This window comes from Polypterus senegalus, chromosome 5, assembly GCF_016835505.1.
Source record: "Polypterus senegalus isolate Bchr_013 chromosome 5, ASM1683550v1, whole genome shotgun sequence".
NCBI classification, from domain to species: domain Eukaryota; kingdom Metazoa; phylum Chordata; class Cladistia; order Polypteriformes; family Polypteridae; genus Polypterus; species Polypterus senegalus.
Window position 1 is genome coordinate 41,065,203 of NC_053158.1, and position 23,308 is coordinate 41,088,510.

The window sequence follows — 23,308 nt, forward strand, 5'->3', positions numbered from 1 at the left end:
GCCTGTGCTTGACACGGCTCATCTGGGGTCAGTGAAAACTCCATCTGCCACACTTTTTCCCAGCTTCATGAACCAGAAGCTCTCCTGGAAGTGTTGGTGGACCTGTAGAGGTAGCTGTCTCTCTGTTATCTCACTTCCTGTACTGATGGTGCAAATAGTTCTCGAGATCCCATATATTAGTCATGAAACTCTCTAGCAACACCCTAGAAGATCATAGAAAGTCAATTGCAGGTCTTTGTGGCACTTTGCTAAATTGGATGGTCTTATCCTTATCCCACTACTGTTACCACTATGATGTCAGCACCGAGTGTCAGAATGGATCCTTTGCTCTTTATATGGCTTTTTTAGGTGACTTACTATCCTTTAAAGGACCCCTTGCCTTTGCTGTACAAGATGGAACTATGTTTATGACATTTTAGGCTTGCCATTTTTTGTAGGTGCACCTTCTGCTGCCTTTAAAGCTGCTCATTTGCATGATAGAATGTCGCACATACAAGGTTCTGACTGACTCTTCCCTGGCTGGCACAACTTGTCAGCACCTTTACACTATTAAGAAAGCAAACCACACAAAAAGTGAGTTAAAAAGGGGAAGCTTTTAATGATATAGAAAAGAATACAAATATATGTGTTAATTTCCTATAAATGTAAATCTGATACTACTACACTTTTCTCAATGCAAAATAAACGGAAAAAACAGGTCAGCTAAATAAATAATGAGATCAACTAAAGGTAACAATGACTGACGGATTGAGGAACTGGTTGGATCAAAAGCCTGCTGCCATAGGGGAAACCTAGGAATGAACTGGAGAATCACTGATTTGGGGCCCGGCAGCAACAGGAGGAAAGCAGGAACCAACCCTGAACAGGATCACAAGGAATAAAGTTGGATGTGAAAGGTACAGCAGGACACTGCCCATGGCAATATGGTATCAATAGGTAAAAAAATAAAAAAGTATTCACCTTAACAAAAGTAAAACTGTCTGTGTGTGTCTCTGTGTGATCATCTGGTTGTTAGGGTTAGGAAGAATAATTTAAAAATAGGCCGAAATTATTGGCACCCCTGGAATTTTCCCAGAAAATTGTTGCAATTACAAATGTTTTGGTATATACTTGTTTATTTCCTTTATGTGCATTGGAACAACACAAAAAACGAGAAAAAAAACCAAATCTGACATAATTTCACACGAAACTCAAAAACCGGCAGGACAAAATTATTGGCACCCTCAACTTAATATTTGGTTGCACGCCCTTTGGAAAAAATAACTGAAATCAAGTGCTTCCTATAACCATCAACAAGCTTGTTACACCTCTCAACCGGAATTTCCGACCACTCTTCTTTTGCAAACTGCTCAAGGTTTCTCAGATTTGAAGGGCGCCTTCTCCCAACAGCTATTTTGAGATCTCAAAATCCGAGTGTTCAATTGGATTTAGATCTGGACTCATTGCTGGCCACTTCAGTACTCTCCAGCACTTTGTCTTCAACCATTTCTGGGTGCTAGAGGTATGTTTGGGGTCATTGTCCTGCTGGAACACCCATGACCTCTGACACAGACCCAGCTTTCTGACAGTTCATGATGCCTTGCACACAGTCAAGGCATCCAGTGCCAGAGGCAGCAAAACATCCCCAAAACATCTCAGAACCTCCACCATGTTTGACTGTAGGTACTGTGTTCTTTTCTTCGTAGGCCTCATTCCGTTTTCTGTAAACAGTAGAATGATGAGCTTTACCAAAAAGCTCTACCTTGGTCTCCTCTGTCCACAAGACATTCGCCCAGAAGGATTTTGGCTTCCTCAAGTACATTTTGGCAAACTCCAGTATGGCTTTTTTTATCTTTCTGTGTCAGCAGTTGGGTCCTCCTGGCTCTCCTGCCATTGTGTTTCATTTCATTCAGATGTTGACGGATAGTTCGAGTTGACACTGTTGCACCCTGAGTCTGCAGAACAGCTTGAATATGTTTTGAAGTTGATTGGGGTTGTTTATCCATCTTTCGGACTATCCTTAGTTGCAGTCTTTTATCAGTTTTTCTCTTCTGTCCACATCCAGGGAGATTAGCTACAGTGCCATGTGTTGTGAACCTTGATTATGTTGCGCACAGTGGACAAAGGAACATGAAGATCTCTGGCGATGGACTTGTAGCCTTGAGATTGTTGATATTTTTCCACAATTTTTGTTCTCAAGTCCTCAGACAATTCTCTGCTCTTCTTTCTGTTCTCCATACTTAGTTTGGCACACTCAGACACACAACAGAAAGGCTGAGTCAACTTTTCTCCATTTTAACTGGCTTCAGGTGTGATTGCTATATTGCCAGCACCTGTTTCTTGCCATAGGTGAGTTCAAATGAGCATCTTATGCTTGAAATAAAACGATTTACCTACAATTTTGAAAAGGTGCCAATAATTTTGTCCGGCCCATTTTTGGAGTTCTTTGTGACATGATGTGAGAGTTGGCTTTTTTTCTATGTTTTTTGTGTTGTTCCAATACACATAAAGGAAATAAACATGTGTATACCAAAACATTTGTAATTGCAACAATTTTCTGGGAGAAATGGTGCATTTTCTGGGAAAATTCAAGGGGTGCCGATAATTTTGGCCATGATTGTATGTTGAAGAACAGTCAAAAATGATAATAAAAATACAAAATAAGGGCCTATTCTATTGTCCAACGTTACACACTGGCAACTGCTGTGTGGTAGTAACTTTCTTGCTCACACTTGGACCACATGACCAAGGTTTATAGTTTTAATGCTAATGACTGTTAACTTCATGTGGTGGGGAATGGATGAGTGAAAATAAAGGCAAATTATATATAATTAGGCTAGAGTGGCTTAACCAGGCCAGTGGAAACATGGTAGAGAATGCAACAACAGTGTTAGAAGGGATTTGTCTTTTAGAAGTACCAATCACTAGTGGCTTGACACATTAAATTGGAAAAAAATAGCTATCTAGTTTACAGTATTTAAACCTGAGTAGAAGGTGATTTCACTCCATCCACTCATTTTATGAGTCTGCTTTTTCCTAGTTTTTTGCATTGAGCTGGGTCCTGGAGAATCTTTGTGGGTCATATATATTGTATAAATCCATGCCCCTTCATACTGGCATAATTGGAATAAACAGTTAATCCAGCATTCTGAGTTTTGGGAGGTGAGAGGAAACCCGATTATCTAACAAAATAACACTTTAAAACAAGGAGTTTGTGTAAGTGCCACATACAATAGGTAATAACCAGGTTAAGAATGTAATCTATGGGACCCAAGTACTTCTTTGGTGATGCATTCAGTAAACATTCATCTGCCATTTCAAACTTGCTTGCATTTATCTGTGCCAACTCTAGTGGGTGGCATGAGCATCAGTTCACTGATCTGTTTTGAGGACAGTGTCGGATAATTTTTAACCTTTCAGTTCACTGGTTCTTCTGTTCATTTCATGCACAACCTCCTTAGTTATACATGTGACACATGGCTGATGCCTTTAGCCAAGGTAGATACATCAAGTGACTTGCTCATAGTTACACATAGTCAGTAGTGGGATCTAAACCCACAATGCCATTGTTTGAAGTCTAATCCTTAACCAAAATGCCTGCCACATTCTGATACGAAGGTCAAATTCCTTCATATTTCATAACATCTTCTGATGTACAGTAATGATCGTAGTATATTTTATGTTTCTGAAGGTTATTATTTTTATATATTTTATTAGAAACTGGTAATTGCCAAGGCTACTAAACTAATTGCATGCAACTGAAATTCTGTTAGACTGAATTAATTGAACATAGATTAGTTGCAGTATATATTGTAGCAGATTGAGGCGTGGTCCACCTCTAACACCCTCAGGTACCACTCTGAACACCAGGTGAAAGTATAATACTTATTATTTTTATTACTATATAGTGCACTAAGCACCCTCCACTCCACACTCATAAACCACAAATAACACTACAATTTTCTCTCCTCCTCGCCCAGACACTTCGCCCTCCTACTTCCCAGCTCAGCTCAGTGTCTGGACTGCTGCATCGTCCTTTTATAGCCCCTGACCCGGAGGTGTTCCTGTCCCAACAGTCCACAGTTCCTTTTTCCTTCCGGGTCAGGGCAATCAGTCATTTTTTTCAACCCGGGAGCACGTTGTTCCTTCCTGTCACATGACCATGACATACTCCCGGGTCATACGGCACAAAAGAGCCCATAAGCCCCCCCACAGCGACTCCTGGTGGCCCCCAAGGTATCCAGCAGGGCTGTGTATAAATACTACAAAGTCCATGAGGCCCTGCTGGACCTCGGGGCACTATCCTGCTGTCGGGAGAGCTCCTCCTGGCGGCCTGGGGGTGAGGACCGGCATGAAAAGCTGGCAGTCCTCCACAATATATAACTTGGGCACATTGATAATAATTTAGTCTTTATTGTTGCAGTTTATCAAAGTATAGAATTGGTAATGCTTAGAATGTTCTGCACATTTTCATAACTGAGACACATGTAATTGATCATTTTTCTAGACTTATGTCAAAATGCTAGGGGAAATTATTAATTAGTGTAATTTTTTATCAATGCAAATATATTATTATATCAACTAACCATTGCCAGCCTTAGTTGTTGTAGATCCAGTTGCTGCTTTTCTGTAGATTTGCCTAACATCTTGGTCTCAGTTGATCTGCCTATCCCACTTTCACTTTATAGATTCTTGTTATACAAAACTGAAATATATTGATTTGTAAGTGATGAATTCAACTGTATGTCTGATACACTGAATCAGTGAATTGAAGGAACAGTAGATACAGGTCATTATATTGTGATTGTCATTTAACCTTAACAAAGCAAATATGCAAAGGTTAAAACCAAGATGAAAAATGTGAATGAAACAAACCCAGCATTTCAGTTATTGTGTTCTTTGTAGTATACTGGTTCCTCAGTATGTACTTTTACTCCTTAACAGTTTGTATTGCCAGAGGGCAGCATGGTGTCATATTAGTTAGCACTGCTACCTCATTTGTGCAGGATTCTGGATTTGAGCATCAGTTCACTGATCTGTTTTGAGGACAGTGTCGGATAATTTTTAACCTTTCAGTTCACTGGTTCTTCTTTTTATTTCGTGCACAACCTCCTTAGTTATACATGTGACACATGGCTGATGCCTTTAACCAAGAATTATCTGTATAGATTTTTCCCTGTGTCTATGTAGGTTTTCCTCTGAGCAATGTGATTTTCCTGGTGCATCTTTAAAGATGTACCTTTTAGGTTAAGTGGTGATTTTAGGGATAGGGGTTGATTTGTACAGTATGCCAGAATACCTGTAGACACTGAACCCTGTCATTGGCCTCTTCTTTTTTGTGCTGTTTGCCCAACTGTGTTTGCTGCATGATAAGACTGATAATGCTGCAGTTATATAATGTGGTCAGCAAAGGAGATAAAGAGAGAAACCCTGCTTTTCTCAAGTTTTAAACATTTTGTGATCTTTCACTTGTGAAAGTCTTTTTCTTTAGTGTTTACCTTATGTTTAAAGTTTAGTGTTTGACTTTTAATGTTTGTACTTGACTACCACCTGTTTTTGGATGGTCTGTTTTGGTGTGTGGACTTTCAGAAAGAAAGAAAGAAAAAAGAAAATATACATACATAAGAAAACAACAATTCTAAGCAGTACATGTTTTTATAGCTGGTTAACAAAAACAGCTTTTCCTTATTATTAGAGAAAGACTCTTTGGTGTTCTTTTTAAAGTTCTTTAACTTCTCTGTCTAGGACATTTACCTGTCTAACCTTATTTTGAAGAGTTTCTAGTTTACACAAGGTGATGCATGAATCTGCCATCCTTGTTCAGTTCCCTCCTCTAACGCACGTGTCTACAAACCCAGTCTCACATTCTTAAAAAAGGAGACCAGAATGGTTCTTTAGAGTGATTTTTTTGATTGCCAAAAGACCCATCCACATAAATGTTCCAGAAAGAACCTTTATTTAATTTAGATCTGTAACAGGATCTGTACAGTAAATAACCATAAACAGATCGTAACAAATTTGTGAAAACCAGTAAGTCAGGATTTTAAAATGACTCTTGCTTAAAATAACACAGACTAATCTGGGTTTTCTTAATTTGTTAGTATTCATCTAGATAGTCTACCTTGCCTTTTTCTACAGTACATACTGTATCAAGAAGTATTTAAAATAACAACCAAGGGCCCGAGTTCTGTTACATTGTCTTCAATTTAAGTACGGTCGTTCAGCGCAGTTGACAAAGTGGACTGTGGAATGCCAAATGCAATGGCAACATCTTTTTTGTTCTTGCCCGCATCCATGGGATGAATTTTCACCTTTTCTTGTAATGTAAATTGCTGCCATTTGTTTTCTTGTGAGTGACCAATTTTTTTTTTTTGCCTGTACATTTTTTACATTTAAAAGATCAAAATAAAAAGTTTGATGAAAAGGTCTCACTCTATAACAAGAATCACTGGATGCATACATTTATGAGCACAAGATTCAAAAACACATTTAAATGTAACATTTTTTTAAAGATTTTCTTTACAGGATAAAATGTTTGTGAATTCATGACACACATTGGAAACTGGTCAAATACTTAAATATGAGGAAAGCTCAGCAGTCAGTACCTTTGCTGAAAGGCAAGCGAAAAATAAATCCCCCATCTGGTCAAAGTATTCAGTGAGGTTAAACCCTTGCTTTGAGAAACTCGGAAATAAAATGCAGTGTAAATGACCTTGGATTTCTCCTCATAAGAGCCTAGCAGCCGACCTACACAGTTACTGCTTTGCATTATATGTAACTAATGTTGTGCAATATGCCTGGTTGCACTCTTATTAAAATTAGGGTTGAGAGAGGGTTATTTGACTGAAATATTGGTGACCGTCGAATAAATTCTTGATATAAATGTGCAATCCATTTAGCTGTTCAGTGAAGTTTCTGAGTCATGAGGCTGCAGAATTCTGCAGCTTGACCATTTTCCATTTTTGTGATAAGGCCAGAAAAAGTACAGTTTTTGCTGTTTTTCATGTAAACTTAACTTATTGTTATAAATTTTGTAGATAAACTACTCTACACTTCATGGTAATGAAGTTCTAAAAAATATGTTCTGTAGGAAACTCGCCAGGACTGGAAAAAATCCTTTCTGCGCTCAGAATTTGGCTCTGCAGACCACTCTCCATTCTGGTGACTCAGTTCCCCCATCTCAAAGGGTGATGTTAACAGATTATACTGAGTGAGCCACGGTGAGGCACGGTCAGCAAATGCATGCTTGACTATGCAGAAGATTATAATAAGCCTGAAGAAACTGTATATGTACAGCAGATACATTTAAAGCAATGCAAGCTCACTGAAAGTTCAAAAGACAGAGAAGAAAATGCCAGTGTAGAAAAGAGAATGCTACAGATATGGAGAGGACACAGACAAACCAAGTGGAGGCTGATTAATTAAAGAAACGTGTGGGAAAAAGCATTACATCAAAAGGCAGTACAAGATGGATTCTGCTTACAGGTTTAGAATGGAACATGACAAATATGCAGTGTCTTTTACACAGACATACTGTAAATAAAATGGAGGGTTATACAGCAACACAAGGAAAGCACAAAGTACAAAATAAAGCGAAACCAATAAAGTTAACTGCCCCTCTTCGGCCTACTTACACAAGATAGCTCCTTATCTCTTGAGTAAAGTGGCTGATCCACCTCAGTACTATTACCTCTCTTATTAAATCCCTGGTGTCTCTTTCTTCTGCTGGTTACACTTTTGGCAGCACCATTCATTACATCTCCAACATCACCTGGTTCTGAGCCCGAGGTGGCTTTATTTATTTTGGAGTCACTTCTAGTTCTGTTCGGAATTAAATCCTGTTGTCTCTGCGGTGCTACATCTACTTATGGATTTAATACAGACACACAAGGATACACTGACTTACTCACTGAAAATATTAAATATGTTGCACTGGCAAGGCACTCAGTCCTTCCAAACAGCATGTTTCCTTGATACTGTTAGGCCCCTGAAAAGCTCTGTCTCTAATGGGCAGCACTCCCTGATTTTAGAATCTCATGATTTTAGAAACACATAAATCATTTTTGTTTTATTCTTTGTTTATAATTTTACCATTTTGATGATAATCAGAGCTGGCTCAAGGGAACATGGCACGTCTAGAGCATGGTGAGTTGGTGCTCCCCCTTAACAACTGAAGCACATACAATACATCCATTACTTTAATAAAAGGACAAGGGTCTGTGAGCGTCTGCGCGAAGCTGTGTGTCGGTCCATTTCCATGTTTTCACACCTCTGTTTTATGCCATTTGGTTTGGGATTCATAAAAGCAGTTCTAATAATTGTGGTGCGCCATCTGTTGGAATGAAAAATACAATACATTTTGTTGCTGCATGTATTATAAAATAAATTTCAACACATGATGCACTACAAATGTTATTGCTGAAAATGTGGAAGTCTACTTTGATTACTTAGATTTCAAAGAAAGTTCTCAAATCTAAATTACAGCCGATGGACAAAAACATGCTAGACAAAGGTGATCAATACTATTTCAATATTCCAGTAAACTCATTTCAAACAATGTATCCATATCCTATGCAATTCACATGCTTATAATTTCAAAATTAAAATAAATATGCTATCCTTGCAACTTTTGCCCAGCATTGATCCAGGATTGGTGGAGGGATATGGCAGCATTTGCCCCTTCAATGTTGTTGTGATCGCACTAATATTCGAGGGCCTGAACATGATGTATACTCTGCATACCCGTTATATGTACCCTTGTGTGCAATATGAAATGTCATGTTGAGGTTGATCATTTGGAATAACTCTAAAGCATCGTTTACAAATCAGTATTCATCGTGGCAGGCGGAGATGAAGACAAACGTATCCTGATTTAGACACAGTAAGAACGCACAAAACTTAAAGTTAATAACCTTTTTATGACTTTTATGTCAGTCTGCATTAAATTGAATATACTTTTCCCTACAGTGACTATTCCAGATGAAAAAAGCAAAACTCAAATTGCAACACTTGGAAGATGGTTTTGCAGGTCTTCAGGCAAATATGAATTTTAATACCTGACAGGCCTGCAAAATTAAGCTCTTAAAAATTGTTTTAATTGTTAATAGTTATTTTTATCTGAATTCATTGACACAATAAAAAGATATAATTAGAATATCTCCATTACATCACATTTAAGTACAGAATTGAAATGAGGCTTAATTAAAATTTGAAAAATTACAACATGCATTCATATTATAATACACTTTTAAATCCATTTACCATTAAAATATTTAGTCAATCTAATATTTTTAAACATAGGAAACAATGAAACATATTCATTGGCTAACATATAACTTCTCTAAATTTTGTCTTGATCCAGAACTTTGTTTGCGTTTTGTGAAAAAAGGTACACGATAGAGAAAAGTGGTTTTGAGCCCAAAAATATATAAAAAAAATCACATGGAAATAATCAAAGTGGTTTTATCAATGTACACCTGTAAATTTCAAAGTGATGTCATTAATATGAAGGCATGTGTTGGCATTGTTTCTATCCAGTGCTCTTAAAGGTGCCCTATAGAACATTTGAGAGAATTGCTGCCAAGGTAAAAAATACAGTATGCCACACTTTCCTCTTTTAAAAGAAAAACAAAAACTAATTTAATATGGGTCATTTTTGTTTTTTTATTTTTATTATGTAAAATACATTCATTAAAAACTTGTAAGCCTATGTTCAAGGTAGTTTTTTTTTTTTAAGAATTGTTTTCGGTATGGGGAAGTGGGCAAACGTTTTTTGGATATGGCTGTAAAACCCATTCCACAGACCAAGATGCTGTCGCATGCAGACCAACCTTTTAGCTTGAGTTGCTTTGTGCAATTTGACGACTTGCTTTAATTTCTTTTCCTTCAATCCTTATCCTTTTTGTACTTTATGTTTCCTTTAGGACACTCATTGTCACATATTCCGTGAAATGACTGAAACTGGGTCTCTTGCCCTGGAATCGAGAGCTCTTGAATCTGCAGGAACTTTTCCTAGCAGTTGATGCACTGAAGACATAAAAAAGAGAAGAGCTAAATGGCACCTACTGCCAGGGAGGAAACATTGCATAGACTCCTTACTCATCTCATGGCACCTGTACACATATGGGCCAACCATCCAAAAATTGGGCTCCATCCACGAATTGCTATGGTCGCAACCGATGATCAATCGATATTATTAGTTTAAAGAAAATGGAAGGACAGAAGAAGAAAAAAATAAAGCATATCGTCAAATAGTACAAAGCAACTAAATCTGAAAACTCAGTCAGCATTTGGGGGAGTACTATGTAGGTCTGAGGAATTGATTTTAGGATTGCATCCAAAAAATGATTCCCCCTCCCCAGAAACAATTTTATATTTTAATTTTATATAGGTTTACAGGTGACCTTGTTTTATATAATAAGAATTAAGTAACAAAAATAACCTGAATTAAAATTACACGTTTTTGAACAGATTGAAATTTGGCTTTATGCTTACCCTGACAGCAATTCTTGAGGTTCTAGAGGACACCATTGGATAATAACGTGCAAACAAATGCTTTCACTTTAAGAGCATTGCTTTGAATTTTCACAGGAATACATTGATAAAAACATTTTTATCTATCATTTAATATTTTTCACAGAACAACACATTGTTCAGCTGTCAAGGTTTTTTTTTTTTATTGTTTTCAGACTCAAATTAATGAAATAACAATACTTTATTTGAATAATTTATTTGAATATAATATTAGAGAATATTAAAATTTAAGTTTACAGCAAAACTTTTTTTTTTAAACCGTTATTGACTACAGTGAGTTAATATACAGTATGTGTATCTTACTGTCTTAATAGGAAAGTAGAGCCAAAACTTTACAGCGGGATCAGAAGGAATGGCCAGCTAAAAAAATGGTACAGATTGGTGCCTCAAACATCATAAAACCTAGCTTGTTGGATCCAATTAAAGTGAGGGTACCATCCCTTCACATTAAGGTTGGTTTAATGATGTGGTTTGTCAGATTTGTATGAAAAGATGAGGCCTGTTTGATGTGTTTGTGCAAAAGGTTTCAAGAGTTGTCTGAGGCTAAATTGAAAGAGCACATTCTTGTCATATCAGTGATTAAAAAACAGGAATTCTAATTGAGAATCTGGTGGTACGATGAACGATCTGGAATGAGGGGCTCTGGTATCATTCAAAGAACTCATTTCAAAGTAACAATGCTGATTCAGATGAATATGAAATTGGGAAATAGCATTGGTTAAGTGTGAAGAATTGGTTTGCAACACGAGTCTCAAAGTTAACTTTCTGGATTTGCATTTGTTATTCTTCTTTGAAAATCTTGGAACAGTTCGAGAAGAGCTGGGTGAAAGTTTCCAGCTGGATATCAAGGAAAAAGGAAAGAAGGACGTCGGGATGCCAGTGTGATGGCAAACTGCTGTTGTGTGAAGCATAGGGGCATGCCAGAAAAGGTGCCCACACAACTGTCCACCATACAAAGTTTTGGATCAAAAAACAAAACAAAAAAAACAAAAAAACAAGAACTGACAAAAATTAGAGAAGTTACATGACAGCCAATAAATAGGTATTGTTTTCTTTGCATTCGTGTTTTCTATACATATACACAAACACAAATATGTTTGCCTGCATGTAAAAACATTATTAACTTTAACCTTTGTGTGTTGTGGTTAACTTTTAAGTTTTGTGTGTTGTGGTGACATGCCTGCTGCTTCTAAATCTGGGTATGCTCCTTCATCACCACCTGCCACAGTTAATACTGATTTGCAAAGGACCGACCTTAACATCCATCCATCCATCCATTATCCAACCCGCTATATCCTAACTACAGGGTCACAGGGGTCTGCTGGAGCCCATCCCAGTCAACACAGGGCACAAGGCAGGAAACAAACCCCGGACAGGGTGCCAGCCCACTGCAGACCTTAACATGGTGTTTGACATTTTGCACAGGGTCACAAACAAAGATTACATAGAGTATACATTGTGTAGTGGCCCTCGACCATTGGGGGGATGGGGGCCCTAAGAACATCTGTTTACATGGGTGCTGCTTATGGGGGATTGAAGGGGCAAGTGCCACCCACCCACACCCCAGTCTTGGAGAAGTGCTAGGCAAAGGTTGAAAGGATAAAAATGAGTTGAACAGTTTATTCCTGCTGTGCTTGTGTCAGTATGTTGCTATGGCGTACTAAGGCTACATTAAGACTGTAGTGTAAAGTTACTCAATTATGAGATTTGGTTGATATCTGATTTTTTTTCTTTTGTTTTGCTGTTCAAATAAATTTTGCAGACGATTCACATCTGAAATCAATGTGCTTTAATATGTATCTTGAATCCACCCAATTAATAAAAATGAATTCATCAGGTAGAATCCATCTAATATGGCCGGGAATGCTAAGTACAGTATATGTATATAGCTACATATTGTAACCTCCACCCTGGAGCTTCAATTTGGTGGAGTTGACTTCAATGGACGCCAATGTGCTCTAGCAGCATTCTTCTAGAGCTCCACCCTGTTTGTGAATGTTTTAAATGGTTATCTGACTGAAATAATGACATCTGTCCATTAAGTCAACTCAAGGTAGAGATTGCTGACATACTGACTTCAGATTGTTTACATCATTATTTCATCTCGAATTTGTCAGCTCGTAAGTGCTTAAAGGTGCTTTGAGTGGGATCATTGCTGTCAAATCTTTAGATAGAAACCTGGAGACATGAGAGATGAGCCAGAACTGGTACATACAAAATGTGGAGAGGGTTAATGCAAAGTAGTGTTGATTATGGCAAGGTCTGACTGAAAGGCTCACGGGTAATAATGCACTCTTGAGATGCAACATTGCAGAAACACGTAGCAGTTGGGTTATATTGTCAGATTTTTTCTTTTTCACACTTCTCTAAAATGATCAAATCTGTTTCACTTTTTGGCTCTAATTTTAAATTATTTCACAATTTATTTAAAACATATGAATCTAAAAATCTAAAGTCTACTTTGATTTGTTCTTTCATTTTTTTTTTCTATTTTTAATGTACGTTTACATGAGGGAGAGATGGATTATCAGAGTTATTTAGTTTGAAAAACAAATCATCGAAAAATTTCCTTAGAAAAGAGTATGTTAATACTCTTCATTCCGTGGTACCTGCATTGCGTTTTTGGATTATTTAATCAACGTCTCGGCAATCTGTAAAAAATGTAGAAGTGGCATTACTTTTTCAGGAATTGTTAAGTTCTGATTTGTTTCTTTTTTTGTTAGCAGGCTTTGGAGTTTACTGCACAGAAAGTTTTATTTATTTGTATCCTGTTTACCAAGGTTTTTGGGCCTTATTCCAAATGTTTGGTTGTAGTTAGATCCAACCATCACATGTTTGGTGTCTTTAGCACCTTTGCAGATGCATATTGGGCATTTATCACTCCAAATACTTTCTTTTTATCTCTGTGTTTCTTGGTTTCTAGTTGGGTGTTGTTTCCCACCAAAGTTCAGTTAATTTCTTGGGTAGTGCTTTGCTGTTATTTGTTGGCCAAATGTTTTTGGATTCACTTGGGATATTTCTTTAATCCATGTTGTTTCTTGTTTTCCGTTCTATGATTTTCTAGTTGTTCCAGGCATTTTGTTCTTTGTGTTAGCCATTATGGATGGCTAACTAAAAAGATTACAATATTGCATATTGCCAATAAAAGGTGTCATTTTGCTTGACGTCTCACTACATCTATAATGGCTAACACAAAGAGCAAATGCCTGGAACAACTAGAAAATCATAGAACGGAAAACAAGAAACAATATGGATTAAAGAAATATCCCAAGTATCCTTTAGACTGCAAAGTTCCATACATCTTTCAGTTCTCTTTGGCTGTAGGTTTATTATTGGGGGAATATAGGAGACCATGTTTAATCAGTAAAGCTACAGCTTTGTATGTTTCTATGTCTGCTGCTTACCTTTTGGCCTTTTGTGCCACCCATATTCTGGCTGCTTTATATTATTTCTGTATACTACTATATTTTTTCCAATAAACTGGTGGGTTATTTCTTTATTGGTGTATTAGAGTAGTGTTTTGGCAATGTAAGTTAAACACAATAATCAAAAATATATACAATACAATAAGGTCACTGAAAAAAACTTCCTTACATAATCATAAAATTCAATGAAACTGAATTATACTTAAACATTTACCCACAGGTCCTGTTAATTGATCCTCATTGTTACGGAGGTGTTGAATAATTACACTCAACTTTTGACCTCACTGATTTTTAGTCGAAGTTCTTTGTAGAATGTGCAAGTGCCACGTGTTGTCCAATAAGAACACTCAGAAAGTGATGATGTCCAAAATAAATTCATGTTACTCATACATACAGGAAGCTGTTTGCATACATGATATGTCTGTGTCATTCCCTTTAACAAAACAGAGAGGAAGATAAAAGGGAATATCATTTAAAACTACTATAACAAATGCAAATAATAACTAAGAACATGACTGAACTAAATACTGTATGGCATAGAACGAAAACTGCAATAAACACTATTATACTGTAAGTGATAACAATGAATAAAATACTGTTTTGTACTTAAAACATTATGCACATGGCAGTATCAAACAATGTTACATGAAGTACTATTCATGAACTGTAAATGTTAAGCATTAATGTTACTGGCTGCAAATAACAATACATTTTAAACTACATCTATCTGAACAATGAATAATACACAATTTGTTAAAATTATTGATCTTCATTTAGCAGAATTTAAAGAGCCTAAACAAGGTCCTGACATGAATGAAGTTGAATTTTACTTTTAGTGTAATAATATTTGGCCCTTTCAATCATGCCCTGCAATGGACTGGCACCTCATTCAGGGTTTGTTCCTGCCTTGTTCCCTAAGCTGGCTGGGATGGGCTCCAACACTCGCGACCCTTCTCTGGATTGGTTGGGTTAGAAAATGACATGACGTGACTTTTAATCATGTTTTAATGAGGTTTTCACATTTTCTACCAGTATCTCAAATATTCCAGAGTTTTACTGTTTTTTATTCATTTGAAACAATACCTCTTAGGACTGGCAGGCACCTTTTTAATTAGTTGTTGTCCCCTTACTACTGTATTACTTGTTAAAAAGTTCTGTTTTGGCAGTATTTAATCATGCAAGACAGAGCTTGCCAATTTTTTTACTGTCATTACCTTTTCAAATACAACTTAAAAAAAAATAAAGAGTCTCTTGAAAATGATTCTGCCTCTTGATGTTCTCCTGTTAGGATGCTACTCTGTGTGCTAATTTCATGTTTACTACTTTGTTGCTAGCTACTCACAATTAAGCACATCTTTTTCAGATTCAGACACTGACATGTGAAAGTTTGGTTGTGATTGTTAATGAGCTGAAATATTTAGAGTTACCAGGTGCAACGGCACTTTGAGTGTAATATTCATGCCTTATTTCAGGACATACTCGCGTGATGATAATACCAACTACACTGTTATAGAACTCTACACATGTCTTTTCATGTGCCTTTAAATGGGTTATTTTAGTTCATTTTTAAAATGTGTTTTTATTTATAAACTATTGTCACCAGTCAATTAATATTTAGTTTAGTTTTAAAATGTTTTGACCCTTCCTATATTAGTTTTTACTAAAAAATAGTTTGCTGTTGACTTGCCTCAATTATTTATTATTTTGACAGAATCATTAGTTTACTTTTTTTAAATAAGAGCCATTGAAATGAAAATTAAGAAATGTGGGCTAAGCCTGCCATAGTGCTAGCAATGTAGAAATCTACAAATGTGCCCATAAAGGACACAGTTAGTTCCAATATAATTATCTATTATTATATAATAATCTTCTTCTTCTTCTTTCGGGTGCTCCAGTTAGGGGTTGCCACAGCGGATCATCTTCTTCCATATCTTTCTGTCCTCTGCATCTTGCTGTGTCACACCCATCACCTGCATGTCCTCTCTCACCACATCCATAAACCTTCTCTTAGGCCTTCCTCTTTTCCTCTTCCCTGGCAGCTCTATCCTTAACACCCTTCTCCCAATATACCGAGCATCTCTCCTCTACCACATGTCCAAACCAATCCAATCTCGCGTCTATGACTTTGTCTCCTAACCATCCAACTTGAGCTGACCATCTAATTCCTCATTTCTAATCCTATCTATCCTCGTCACGCCCAGTGCAAATCTTAGCATCTTTAACTCTGCTACCTCCAGCTCTGTCATCTAAAATGTTTATATATTACAAAATGCAATTTTGCAAAATACTTTTATTCAAGTGGCAAGTTTATTTATACCACCCATGCACAAAAAATCATTAATTCATTCATGAAGCTGAACAGATATACTGTATAGTGCTCATGACTAGAAGTTAAATAAAACTGTGCAAGCAACTTAAACATGTGCCTTTGTTAATTGCACATTACATACATCTACAGTACATTACATATATCAAGATCATACATCTGTATAGGCATCAGAGTCTAAAATGAGTTTCCTGCCTCATTACATTTTGGACTTGCAGAAATGGCTACAGGCCAGGAACATATTTTATTTTTTAACAAATAATGTTTTTAATCTATCCACTCATTCACTGTTAAATTTGCCTAACAAACAGAATCCAGTGCAAGGCAGAAAGGAAAATCAGACACACAAAAACAGACAAAAAACATGAAAAGCGACACAGAAGAAGGATAAGAAAATGTTCAGTCAGATGACAGGGGCCAAACTGATATTCATATCATAAGTTAACGAGACCCACAGCTCATATTAATTAACACGCTTTGCACAAGATGTGTATTTATGTTTACACAATTTATATGAGAATCATCTGAAAATAGGCTGGGGAACAATTCTATAAAATTCATACCCATGCCATAGTGGTGGGTAATAACTAAGTGTTTTGTATTGAAGAGATATTTACAATGCATTAGTTCTTATTTAATTTAAATACTAAGAATCTGCTTGAATTATAACTGGAAATATAGTACTCTGCCTTCATGCATTATGTTTCAAATTTCACCCTTTGCAGCAGTGTTAAATTTGTGCAGTTTCTGCTTCATATTTTGGGCCAACCACATGGAGGCAAGCATGTTCCAAAGTTGTGAGCTGAGAGGGTTAGTGGAGTAGACATTTGCAGAAGACTGAGTGTTTATTATAGAATATGCTGTGTCAATCGAAGATACATCTTGTTGTTGTGTAAAAGATGGTTAACGTAGAAATAAGTTTTCGTTTGTTTACTACAATGATGTTATAGAGCAAGGAGGAAGTATAAGCAGTGGAACAATAACAGCAAAAATTTTTTTTTTACTATAGTTGCAATGAAAAGATTGTGTAAAAAACATTTTTCCCCTATGTACCTGTCGTGAAAAGTAGCCTGCCTTCCTTCCTTCCTTCCTTCCTTCTATCATTCATTTATTTTTCAGACTGACTCCTACATATACTGTATATTATTGCAGGAATCTTGACAGCTTTGGTTACAATACAGGAACTTACACTGGAAGGGGTGCCAGTCAACTGCAGAACACTCTCACTCACACACCCACATTCACTCAACACATCCATGCTTACTCCTACTCAGGAACAAATAACACCAGTTAAGTCCACACAGACAGTACATAAGCTAGGAATTGAAATAACAGACTTTGGAGCCGTGAGGCAGCTAATTGTACTTTTAAAAGTCCCATAGTTATCAGATTTACTGAATAACATATGGCACTAGTGAGCAGTTCTATGAATGTAACAATAGGTCACGACACTTTATAGGAATAAGGAGGAGATCTTTGTTACTTGGTGCAGAAGTCTGTAACTTAACATCAGCAAAACCAAGGAACTGGTTATTGACTTTCACTGCAACAAAAAAACATTTTGTCTGATTATATAGGGAGAAGATGTAGAGGTGAGGCACTCTAACAAGTAGTTGGGGTTTCACATCATTGACAGGTTGGACTGGTCTAGTAACACAGAGAAACTATATAAGAATGTCCAGAGCAGGTTTTTGTTCTTTGGGGACTGAATTTCTTTAATGTGAGTGTGACATCCTTCACATCTTCTACAACTCAGTGATGCCAAGTGTGATTTTCTATTCTGGAGTGGGCTGGGTTGGTAATATGATTTCAAAGGAAGCCCAGTTAATAAACAAACTAATTAAAAGGGCAGGTTCAGTTGTGGGATGCACTCTGGACCCTCTGGTAGTAGTGAAGGAGGGAATTAAAATAAAACTCCTGAGTGCCATTATGAACAATGCTGCACATCCTCCCTCTGACACATTAACACTGAGGACGTTCAACCAACTAATCATTCAGCAGAAGTGTGTGAAGCAACACTATTGGGGCTCCTTTATAACTAACAGCAGTATGCCTGATAATGCCTTACTGGGACTGCGACTGTCAAGTTTTTGTTTTAAATTTTCTTCCTTTTTAGTCATTCTGGTGTATCTATCTATCTATCTATCTATCTATCTATCTATCTATCTATCTATCTATCTATCTATCTATCTATCTATCTATCTATCTATCTATCTATCTATCCAAATAGTCTTTTAAAAGTGGGATTTTCTAACATCAAGCATTTGTCTAATACCATGAATTACCTTCTTCTCTGTAGTGTATATTTAGAACTTAGTCACAAATAAAAAAATATTTCAGGAAAATATCAACATACATTTTGGTGAATATCATCTACTCATAAGTGAAATTGAATATTAAGATCACTTTGTTACTCATTTTATTAATGAGTAGAGTTCTCATTTTCCTTCTTATCATCTTAATGTCTTTGAGGGATGGATTCAACAAGGTAACATTTTTGAAGGATTTTAATCATATTCAACTTCAGTGTTACTGAGTTTTTGCCTATGTCACGCACTAAAACTTCTCCAGTCTCTGCAGACCAGCCACGGGAAAACCCGTCTAACTCAACATTGAAGACGTCATTTCTGGCACCCAGGATAGCGTCACTTCAGTTTTCAGTGCCTAAGATGACGTCATTTCCGGCTCTGGTTTCTAGAATAATGTCAGAAGAAGGTCACGTCTGGTTCTCCTATGTCACTTCCCGTTTAATCACTTAAAACCACCATCTTTACAAACCGGCAGTTCATGTCTGGACTCCAACCAAGACCCTTGTCTCAAAAATCAACCCATTGCAGAATGGGATAATATACGTGTGGCTGCCCCAAACCTTTTTAAGTGTGTCGAGTCTGATCTCTTCACACCTATTTTAATGTTTAGTTGGAATATTTCATCTATAAGTATTGTATTATATTATGACCTTTTTGCCTGGTGTCAGCCAAGGATTGATTCCTATTTTGTTGTCATTGATACTGAGTTGAGCTCCCCTAAAATTTGATCAAGTAGGGTCAGTAAATGGGTAGCTGGATGGATATAAACTATTGTTAAAGGAAAAAAAAATAAAACATTGGTCAGACTTAAAACAATGTCAACAATGAAAGGGATTTTGCAATAAATAAAGAAATATTGTAGCAGATTTCTTGATCCAGAGTAGGTTCAGTGATGTCTCCACTCTACACTGTAAAAGAATGCTGACAGCTTCTTAGAGAACATTACTGTAGCCAAACCATCAAAACTTTATTTTGCCTCTATTTTATGAGAAGGAAAACTGTAGATCCTAATTATGAGTCCTAAATGAAGGCAACTTGGAGCGTGTGGGAATTGAATCTGTTTAAGAATGTACTGTATTAATTATTAACATATTGTAGCGTAATTGGTGTCGAGAGCTTGTTCAGATTGCTGCTGTATCAATGAGACTTTGGGTGATGTGTTTGGATACAGCAGGCTGTCAATGAGTGTCAGGGATCGATATAATGTAGGTCTTCATATTTAAGCTTTTCGAAATACTTGTTGGAGATTATTGCAGAGGCCTTACACACCCAAGCCGTTAGATTGTTTACGGCCATGTCACATTAGTAGACTTTTCCAATGATTTTTAGTCATAGCTTTCATTTTCATAATCTTTGCAAGTTAGAGGCAGTCAATGGTGCGTCCCATGAAAGTGAACTGCCCAATGACCGACTCCATTTTTTCCCCTTGCATAGAAAAAAGGGGCAACAGAAAATCTTTATAAATGACAAATTTCTTTATTTAAATGAAAATTAACACAAAAAAGATAAGAAGTTGCCTAAAAGACAATCACAGGGCATACAAATCCAGTCCTTAATCCAGTAATCAAAATCCCAAAACAAAAGTGAAAAATCTCTTTGACAACCTGAGGGAAGCCATCTTATCCACCAGAATGTAAAGGTGGACGGTGCCTATCAGGTGTAACATTATGGTCACCCTGTCTTTTCTTCCATTCACAGAATATAAGGCCTATATATTAACGTAAAGACACAGTACAAAAATGCTAAATAATGATCAAACTAAACAGAAATTACATAAAAAACATGTCACATCATTTTCTAATATTCTTAATCTAGACCAGGGGTCACCAGCTCAGGTCCTGGAGGACCACTGTGGCTGCAGGTTTTCATTCGAACCCTTTTCTTAATTAGTAACCTGTTTTTGCTGCTAATTAACTTCTTTTGAATTCATTTTATTTGACTTGCTTTTAAAGACTCAGACCCCTTAATTGTTTCTTTTTCCTTAATTAGCAACCAAACAATAATGAGATACAAAATGAGCAAAAACAACTGGTGCCCATCATACAATATCTGAAAATAAAGAAAGATGAATGACTCAGGAATGCTGATCTGTTCAGGTCCACAAAACATTTGAACAGAAAAGAGAAAATCAACAATTACAGAAATGTCTGTTATTGCACCACAAGAGCAGCAACAAGCCGTGGAATTAAAGAACAGGTTTAATTAACGACAAGAATCAGCGCCTCATTAAGCAACTGGTTGGAGTGAAATTTATTGGAGTTTGAGGCCCTGACTTAGTTGGTCTTCTGTTGGCTCACTGACTTCACATTTATGGAAAGAAATGAAGCAATTCAGAGGAACAATGAAGAAATTCAAGGAAACAAATCTTAAAAAAAATTAGAAGCACAAACAGGGCACTCATTAAATAAGGGTTAGAATGAAAGCCTGCAGCCACGGTGGTCCTCCAGGAACGGAGTTGGCGACTGCTGATCTAGACAAGAGTCATGGTGGCTGGAGCATATCCTAGATACCACAGGTTGCAAGGAAAGAACAAACCCAGGACAGGCTACAAGTCTACACACATGCACCCCCAGTAGGGCCAATTTATCATTGCCATTTTGCCTAACCTGAATGTCTTTGGACAGTTAGGGAAATTGAAGGATCCAGAGCTAAACCACACAGCAATGGGGAGAACATGCAAATTCAATGCAGGGAGGACCCCAGACATGAACCCTGATCTGCTTACTGTGAGGCAGCAGCATTATCACTGCACGATCATGCCCTTCATATAAAAACATGAAAAATAATTAAAAAAATAACAAGCCCATAGTAAAACTTAATGTGTACATATGCTAGGAAATAAACCCTGACAGGAACATAACACTCTTGTTAAACCATATACTGTTTACCCTGCTACAACTGCATTATTTTTTTAAGCATCTCTTAATTTGATCCTATAATATTTTATGCTAGAGAGGTCAATAATCTAACACCACATTCCTTCCTTGGTTTCCCTTGTGCCTTCCTGTTCTTTTATGTGTTTATCGCTTCATTTTTTCATTGGTCTTTTCTTTTGACATCTCCTTTTATTTCCTTAACTTCTTTGGATCAATTCACTGCTTCTTTGAATTCTGTTAGCACTCTGATCTTTCAGTGTAAGGATTCATCACTACATTTCTCACTACTTCTTGTAAGCTTTGTCTCTATCCTTCGGCCGGGCAAATTTGTATTTCATTCAATTTTGACCACTTTTTTCATCTGCAGCATTTTTATTGCAATGTGTATTTGACTTTAACATCAGTTTATATTATAATCTATAATGTTTACAATTTAGTTTTTTTAGCACACATAAGCACTATGGTATGATCCAGCCTCATTTCTCATCATAAGTAAATGTGCAGTGTAAGGGTATTTCAAAATGTAAATCACAAAATGTTTCTAGGTGGTTAACCTCAAAACTTCTTTTCAGCTATTGCAATTTGAGACAATCTATTAGAAATTACCCTGGATTGCCCCGGATTCCCACAGGGCACCATTGAACTTGGAGTTCTGTATCTCAGCCCTGTTGGGTACTGTGGGTGCCACCAGGGGGTGTTGGGGAAGAGCCATGTGCCGTGAGGTTTCTACCTAACCTGTAAGTGCTTACAGACCATGTGGCTGGAAGAGCAGAAGCACTTCTGGGTTGGCCAATATAAAATGACTTGACTGACCTCACAGGAACGAGCCAGATGGAAGGTGGACTAAGCTTGCTGGGAGGAGAAAGAGAAGAGAACAAAGAATGATTCTGTGCTGTGCCTGTTGCTTACTTGTGGCTATGGTGGCGGGAAATGCTTTGGGGAAGAGTTTCCTAAGATGAATAATGTATTTGTACTTTTTACTTGTGCCCTATGTCTGTTGTGTTGGGTTTGAGGAGCAACAGTGCTTTCTAGTGGCCACAGCCCATTATAGATCATTTGAGAGATCTAACCCCAAGGAATGTTTCTAGGCATGTATTTTATATTAATAATTTAGGTTGGTATAAAGTACTTGGTTGCTAGCACACAACAGCACTGCTGACAGAAGCTCCCACCTAAGAGGTAATATTCACTTTACTCTATACCTGGGAAAGTGTTCAGTACAGTTTCAGAGATTGCAGAATAAAACCTTGAACAATCTAAGTCTTGAGCTTATAGTGTTTATAGCTTTCTAGTTAACAATGCATAACACTTCATTTTTGGCTCTGTTTACGGTGTAAGTGTCATGGTCCTGGTGCCCACTTGTTCTATGATTAACAGGTTTTGACAATTTTTTATTTTGGCTTCACACAAGGTTTTAGTCTCTGGTTTTTTTAGATATTGGTTCTTGTCACATTTCCTCAATTTCACACGCATCTCATGGCTGTTTTAACACCATCATCACAGTAGCTGACTGTGTTGCCAGCAGGCAATTTAGAATGATTGGTTGAAACTAAAAAGCAAGAGGATCAGGTCTATGCTTCAGTCTAGCTGAGCCACTTTGGATATTTACGACTGCCATCGCAATAACATATATAACACAATGTTTTATAGAGGTGTTGCAAAAATCTTTGTTACAATTCAAACTGAAAAGTTGGCAAAGATATTACTTTAACAGAACTTTTTATTTTATGAAGAATTATAGATTTAATTTGGCCCAATTCCCCGTATAGGTTAAATAAACTCTAACTTACATAATGGACAGTTCACCTTGAGCTTCTAAACATTAGTAACACAGAATCCTCAGTTTAGTAGCTATATCAC